This window comes from Astatotilapia calliptera, chromosome 15 (genome assembly GCF_964374335.1).
Source record: "Astatotilapia calliptera chromosome 15, fAstCal68.1, whole genome shotgun sequence".
NCBI lineage: Eukaryota > Metazoa > Chordata > Actinopteri > Cichliformes > Cichlidae > Astatotilapia > Astatotilapia calliptera.
In genome coordinates this window covers 35,974,588-35,982,461 of record NC_137436.1, presented here as the reverse complement: position 1 = coordinate 35,982,461, position 7,874 = coordinate 35,974,588, and the positions used below count along the sequence as shown (strand labels likewise).

At 39.3% G+C, this 7,874-nt stretch overlaps 1 long non-coding RNA gene across 1 annotated transcript; it reads right to left on the bottom strand.

Moving 5' to 3' along the window:
- Window positions 1–1,829: 1,829 nt before the first annotated feature.
- On the bottom strand, window positions 1,830–3,377 carry LOC145420649 (uncharacterized). Its single transcript, XR_013901966.1, has 2 exons — window positions 1,995–3,377; window positions 1,830–1,963 (listed from the first exon to the last, which is right to left on the bottom strand). It is a non-coding gene; the product is annotated as an uncharacterized LOC145420649 (long non-coding RNA).
- Window positions 3,378–7,874: the final 4,497 nt, after the last annotated feature.

Below are 7,874 nucleotides of genomic sequence, written 5' to 3'. Positions count from 1 at the left end.
TCTTAAGGGAGTTTCTGGCTGCCTGTGATCATTTTAGGGACAAGTACACAGCTTGCATTTGGCAGTATCACAGCTTTTTGCTCCTGAGTGAGGCAACAAGGAGTGAGACATGTAAGAGGAAGCACGTGTGTGTTTGTGTGTGTTCGAGCAGATATTGCATGTTTGTCTTTTCATAAAACACAGAGGCTTCTTCCCTGCTTGAATTTTGTTTGAGATTAAAGGTGGCGGCAGCATCTTCTGTCTTTCTTGTCAGCAACTGGCAGAGATTGTAAGCCTCCATCCACCCAGGCAGACAGAGTGATTGCTTTGCCACCGCCTGTCTTCACATGGCCGGCTCGTAGCCAAGCCCTCGGCAGCCACGAGCCTCATCACAGTTAATAACATTGCCCCAAAAAGATTTTTAACTGACTGTGCCTGCCATAAATTCACCCACCCAACAATTATTGATTAAATGCTTTCTCCTTAATAACGATGAGGTATAAATCCCCCTAGCCTTAAAAGACAAGGAACGTAATCTAATCAGAGACCTGCTTACCTCCATCCCTGATAGTTTATTCAGAAATAATAGTGATTTCACAGAAATAATAGTGATTTCACTTAAAGGAGGAATGCATATCGGTGGTGAAAACTGTGGGGCAGAAAACAACAAATGAAATATAAGGCAATGTGCAAGGCAAGTATCTGCAGCCCACAGTGCTGGCTTCTCTGGATTAATATTACTCCTGATTACCATCAGCAAAGTACACTATGGATTCCACAATCTTGTTTTTCCTTAAAAATAATAATATACAGAACAGGAAGCTGTTGGGTTCATGTGATTGGCTTGTAGAACATAAGCCTCTTTGTGTGCAGTTCATCATTTTTGGGGGCACAATTACACGCCAGCAGTGGCTAGAACGGTGTCCAATAAAGCTTTTAGTTAATGTTGCAGATTTGTGAGTTGTCATTTTGCTCCCACATTCACAACTGTACAAAGTTTTACTTGTAAAATGTTTCTTTGCAGTTATTTACTGCTATCCAAAACTCAAGTGTTTTAACTAAAGGCTGCAAATATCACAAAAAATGCTTTGAAGTTTAGTGACTCCAACATTTAGATTCTAGCTCAGACTGATTGTTGACTCCAAGATGTTAAAGTTAAAACATTTCACCTTCTCTCTAGATATACTGTAGTTTTGTTTGGGGTTGTTTTTATTTTTGTTAGTTTTATGTTTTGCAGCATCTGAGAAAGCTTCTCTTTAAAATTATTATTCCTTCCACATTACCAGGAGAGAAAAAAAGCCATTCTCTTATGATTCAAGACAACACTTTTCTGAGAAATGTATCTACAAATTGGAATAACAGGGTAATGAGGTGGAGATATGGGTAAGCACTCAATCATTGAGCTGTGCTACGCTGTGGTCCCCTGATCATCCTCTCTGCTTACCCGCTATACAGTAAGTGGTCCACAGCATTCGTCTTAACTCGTCTGACCATCCAAGAGTCCATAAAGTGAGATGAGTCTAACCACACAGTCTTTGTGGTCTTAGTGGATGCTGATTAATGAGACCTTGTGGGATACTGGAGAGAAGGGTCAGCTTAACTCTGCTGCTGAGGATCTGAGTGATCAGTGGGGAGAATAGTTTTGGTGACTTTTTATGTGGCTTAAGTTGGAAAACATAAGCGCAAGTCAAATCTCAAAGATTCCTCATTTCATCTTTCTGTTGTTTTTTTCCCCTTACTGCATTTGTCAGTGTTTTAATTTAATGTCTCTGTGGATGTACCCCCACAGATCTTCCCTGGATCATTGAGAATTCATGTGTTGTTGTTGTTTTCTCTGTCAAAGGACCTGGGGCCCGTTCTTCGTACCTCGCTAAGTAGGTTAGCCGGATTAGATTGTTGACGATTTCGCGTGATCCTGGATCAGTCGGTTCCCCGAAGCTCATCCGGGACTTGCTGTCATAGCAACAGAGCCGTAAGCGTAAACCTGCTCGGGAGCAGGTTCACTTTATGTAAACAGGATTAGATCGCGGCCACGCAGGTATGTCCGCTTCATTTATACGAAAGCAACAGCGATATTCCACCACTGTTTCACCATAAATAAATATTATCAATGTAACTAAAGACAATGCAGCACCTGATCCATTTATTGATTTCACACAGATACATACAGGTCATTTCCTAAAAAAGGGAAATGTACTATTAACATTCTATTACATGTATGTGATTATTACAGATGTAATTCATATTTCAGAGTAGTAATTGTAAATTACTTCGTGTAATCAAGATGAGAGACCACGGCTATAAAAGCGAAGGTGGATTTGGGAAGTCTGTCGCAGCCATGTCCTGTCCGTATACGCGAGCAGCCCATTGCGGAAGGTGCAAGATTGATAAGGAGAGTCCTCAGAATTCAGCGTATATTGTGGGATAGACAGGATCCTTTAGCTCAGCGCGACAGTGTGCTCATAGAGAGATATCGATTTTCCCGTGAGGGTATTATTTACTTAACCAACTTGTTGACGAGGGGGTGCAGGACCACCACCTGTCTTTTTTTCCTCTGCCCTTTTCTTGGTTGCTGTTATGAACAAACTAACAGAGTATTACAGGCCAGTATTACCTTGCCAAGAGACGCAAAGCAATCTAAGAGATAAATATTACCATTCTGTAGAATACTCCTGTATTCCACTTTTACTTGTTCCCATGTTCTTGTGGGTCCTGTTGTGGCTCTAATGTGAAAGGGGATATAATATAACATATTATAATATAATATAATGCCATATGATATTGGACAATATAGTGTCATATGATAGATCTACCCTACCGCCTACTGGTGTTGGCCAGAGGGGCCGATGGCGCGATATGGCAGCCTGGCTACAACCGTAGCTGCCTCCACCAGTGTGTGAATGTGGGAGTGAATGAATAGTGGTATCGTAAAGCGCTTTGGGTGCCTTGGAAAGCGCTATATAAATCCAATCCATTATTATTATTATTATTAAATTACCTACGAGTTTGATTTGTCAGCAACTTTCTGCCAGCCCTCTCTCCTTGCTTTTGCAGCCTTTGCAGTGTTCTCTTGCGTTTTAATTAAACTCTGAAACTCCTGAAATCCCTCACTCAAGAGTTCTTGCTCTGCTGCCGGAAAATACCGAGCACGCCCCTTCGACATTTTCGCCGACCAATCAGCGGGTTGCCGATCAATGTTTCTACTATCGATGCGTAGCCCCTTTTACGATGCCCAGTGATGTCACATTCCTGCGTCCAGCTGTAGTAATCGTCAACAGCAAGTGTGTTCGGGGAACCGGATTAGCGAGCTCACGGTTAGCGCGATGATTTGATCTTGGATGTGTCATTTGATCTTGGATGTAGTAAGCGACGTACGAAGAACGGGCCCCTGCTTCTGAAATAGTAAGCTTCATGGTCACTGTTGACAACACACACAAATAAATGAAAAGAAAACTTGTGTAACAATAAATAAATTAAAAATGGACTCAAATTAGCAACCTTATTAAAAATTGTCTGCAGCAGTATTACTTTTTTAATTAATTATTTTTCATAAGTAGTTATAATTACAATAAAACATTATTAAATGCATTCATTAACTTGATTTAATAATAGGATAAAACATGAAAGTATGATATTTAGACTTGGCAAGCACATTACAACAAAAGGTTTTGCAATTGGTCTCAAAGTCCCTCACTCCTGTGGCCTCACAATAAAGGGCTGTTCTTGCTTCCAAAACCTCTACATATAGGTGATTCACCAGTGCACCACAGGATGTTGTGTCAGTGCTGTTTCTCACACGGGGGGAGAAAAAGAAAAAGAGAAAAAGAAAAGCTTGACTGACAAATTTCATCCAAACTATGATCTTTTCCTAAACCTAACAGTGAGTGAAATGAAAAGTTTAAATAGAAACTCTAAGAAAATAATGGCTCAGCACAGGGCATGGACTCTGGTCTCCTTGGAGACCGTACTGTGAGTTGTAAAAGGAAAATGAAAAAGAGTATACCTTTAGCACTGTATTGTCAAACCTAGTAGTAAACGCTGCTTTTCCACTTTTTATGTATTTTATTTAATGTGCATTTTACTGTCTGCCCGCCTTAAACTAATCAATCATGAATTTCATCTTGAAAATGTTTTATCCATAAGGGCATGTTTAGTCATATTTGCTACTGATTTAGATCACACTACCTCCACCTGAGACTGCAGTCAGACCATAGTGGTCAGGAACTACCTGGCAACCGCTGGTTGAGAGGGAAAAATGTATATTACCTAGTAAGTGGAGGTTGCTGAACAATCTCTAGGCCTGGGTGACTGAGGCCTAAAAGCAACGTAAAATGAGTAGAGCAACACTCTATTAATTGTAAAACACCCTCTGGTCCCCCTTGTTGATGCCAGCATAATGTCAGCTACAACATAATGTTCAGAGCCTTTACTGTCTCAGAGGGATTTTTATCCATGCCACATCACCTTTACCAGGGTAATAGTCAAGGCTTGCCCCAGGTTTTCAGGCTCTCCCTTCTCTACCCTTTGGTCAGGTTACCTGGCTGTCTTTAAACTAACACTTCATATTATCAAATAAGGAAGAAGGGGGAAAATAATCCCATAAAGCACAAAGATCTGAAAAATAGTCACAAAAGAAAAACAAAAAATAACACCAAGAAAAAGCAGAAGTTTTGAAATACAATTTTCAATAGTGTGATCCAGTAGTTCCAGGAGAAATAAGCTGGCCTCCCGCACCTTCTGATTTTTCCTGCTGAGTCAAATAGCTTTTAAACTCATGAAAATAAGACATACATACATACAGCTTGGGGGGAAACACACACACATCAGACCAGACCAGACCTACATAGGGTATGTAATATGTAAGGTATGCATTAAGAAAAAATACATGCTCTCGGTATTGTTTGTTTAAGTACAATCAAACATTCACACAACCACTCAGGCACACAGTTAATTCTCTGCAAGGGGAAGCAGCATGACAAGCAGACACAGGCAATATTATACCACTCAATACAGAAAAAAAAACAGCATCCCGTTGTTCAACACAAATACGCAGAGTGATTTTTCCTGTCAGTGAGCCATAACCACGTTAGCAACAAGCAGGGTCCTGAGCCATCAATGAGCAAAAGCAAATGACGTACAGATGAGTAGGTATGCAACAGAAGCTGGCAAAATGGTATCCAACAAAGACTGCTGACATCTAAAGATAAATAAACAGAGTTTAAATATCGGTATTCATCGGCTCTTCAATGCAAAAAAGCAAAACTTTGGACACCTCTGTGCCAACTACTTAGCATGAATATAAAGTAAAAAGAAGTGCAGCTCTACGAATGACAGTAAAGATTACCATTTACTGAAATTTTCCAAATGTACAGTTACGTTCCACACTTTTATGACCCTTTGAGTGACTGAAAGTTTAAAAGGTACAGAGTACATAGTAGCAAATAGTTTAGTAAAGATCTCAGCATCTAGTGAAATTTGACCCACTCAAGATATTGTAGGTAAATTCTCCTACATGCATGTTTATGGCCTGAAGAAAGGTAGCTTTTCGTCTTGTTTATTTGTCACATTAATTTACATTTTCCTACAGTAATGTCTTTGCTACATGTTTTTTCAGCAAATGCGACAGGAATATTATGACATCAGTTACAGAAATGGCACAAAACAAAATGTGTACGATATGATATTAGTATGAACAATATCCTCCTGAGAAGCGAGGAAAGAAATCTACCCATTGAACGTTTTTTGTGATTTCCTTCCTCTTTAGAGCTTATAGAGGCCACCCAAATACATGAGATATCAATGGAAAGCCCAGGGTAGTAGGGTAGCTCAAATTACTCAAAAGATATAGACCAAAAACAAATGTCCATTGCAGAGGACATAGATGAACAGGCTGGTTCTCAGGAGGATATAACAGAGAACACAGAACTAGAAAACACCTTTTCAAAGAAAATGTCAATTTTCACATTTGCAATTCACCGTCATTGTAAACAAATAATTAAATACATGTAACACAATTTTACATGTTTAAAAAAAGCAGACTTTCAGTAATTGTGCTTCACTATTTTCACTTCATACTATGAACTTCAACTTCCAAGCAAGTTCTGTTCTCTCAGGGGGGACAAAATTACAAGCGGCTAGATAAAACCAATTTGATACAATGACTGTGTGGTCCTCAAACTATCTATAATCCCCTTTGCCATACAGTCAGTCTCTTGTCACTGCAGTGCCGAGTTCAAATGATTGACATCATAATAGGCTCAGCTAAATTATGATAGAGGTCAAATTAGAATTTAATCATCTCCCTTTTACCCTCTTTCCCCTGAGGGCTAAATGAATAAACATGATTCTGTATGAGACTGATGGGCTGGTTATGCAAAAACGGTGATAACGCTCTCAATTTTTCTCTTTTGTTGTAGCTTCAAGGAGCGAATGAGAGAGTAAGACGAAGCAGAATTAGTAGTAAGAAAGTCAGAGATGTGGAGATGAAGTGAATGAGAGAGAGACACTGCAGTCATCCAGTATTTCTGTTCTACAGAGCTACGGGGTTTTGTCAGTTATGATTTCCATTTTAATCTTGCAATTTTCTCAACCAAAGACTTGGTGATTAAGTCCTGGTAGTTGTATCTATGTATTGCTCTAACTGGTGGTAATCTTTAGTAAAGGGTCACAAACTAAACCTGTTTAGGTTCACATATCACAGCCTTCCACATAAAACTAATAATTTAATCAGAGTAAAGTGTAGATCAAAATAAAATGCAATGATTTGCAAATAAACTCGAACACAGAAAACACACTGAATGTTTAAACTGCCAACATGTAAAATTTTAAGAAACAATATTGGCTTATTTTGATTTTGATGGGAGTAATACATCTCAAACAAATTGGAACAAGACCATGTTGTTTACCGCTGTTTACCCTCATCTTTTCTTTTAATGATAGCCCTTAGATGCCTGAGAACCAATGAGATCGGTGGCAGGACTTTGGGATGAGGAATGTTATCCCATTTTTGTGTGATATGGCATTCTAGCTGCTCTTATTTGTCATATTCTCCATTTCACAACGCTCCAAAATGTTTTCAGTTATTAAACACTGAAAAAGCCGTCATCTGGACGGGAGCATATGTTGCTCTAAAACCTGTATACACCTTTCAGCACTGCTGCTCCCTTTTCAAATGTGCAAGCTGCCAGTTCCATATGCACTAATGCACACACATAACTGCAGAGATGCAAGATTTTGAACTGAGTGCTAATAACAAGCTGGATGGTCCCACTCCTCTTTAGTCTGGAGGATGCGGCGTCCATGTTTTCGAAAGTAGATATATGATTATGATTCGCCTCACGTGCACTTTGCTTCAGTACATTTTAAATGACTGGCTTGTTCTTTGCACGACAGCGCTTCAACTAGCATTTGTGAACCGCACTATGTTCACTTCCAGAATGATCCCTCTTTTTAATGCATTGCTGCCTGAGGGCAAATCATGGGTGTCCACTACTTTTGGCCTTGTCCCTTGCGCATAGAGATTTCTGCAGATTCCTTTAATCTTTGACATTATGTATTGTAGATGGCGAGATATTCATAGTCTGTTTTGTTTTCTCTCTTATTCAAAAGATTTTTCTGCAATTGCTCCAGAATTTGTAGACACGGTTTTTCTTTTTACTTCTAAGAATCTCTGCTGCTCTGAGATGTTCTCTGTATATCCAGTGATGTTACTGACCTGTTGCCAATTATCCTGCCAAATAATCCCCCTGCTTTTTCTTTCCAGTACTGCTGACTTTCCCAGCATTTTGTTGCCTCCTGCTAACTTTTTTGAGCTATTTTGCTGCCATGAAATTCAAAATAAGACAGTATTTTTCATGAAATAGTAAACTGTTCCATTTTAAACATTTAATATGTTT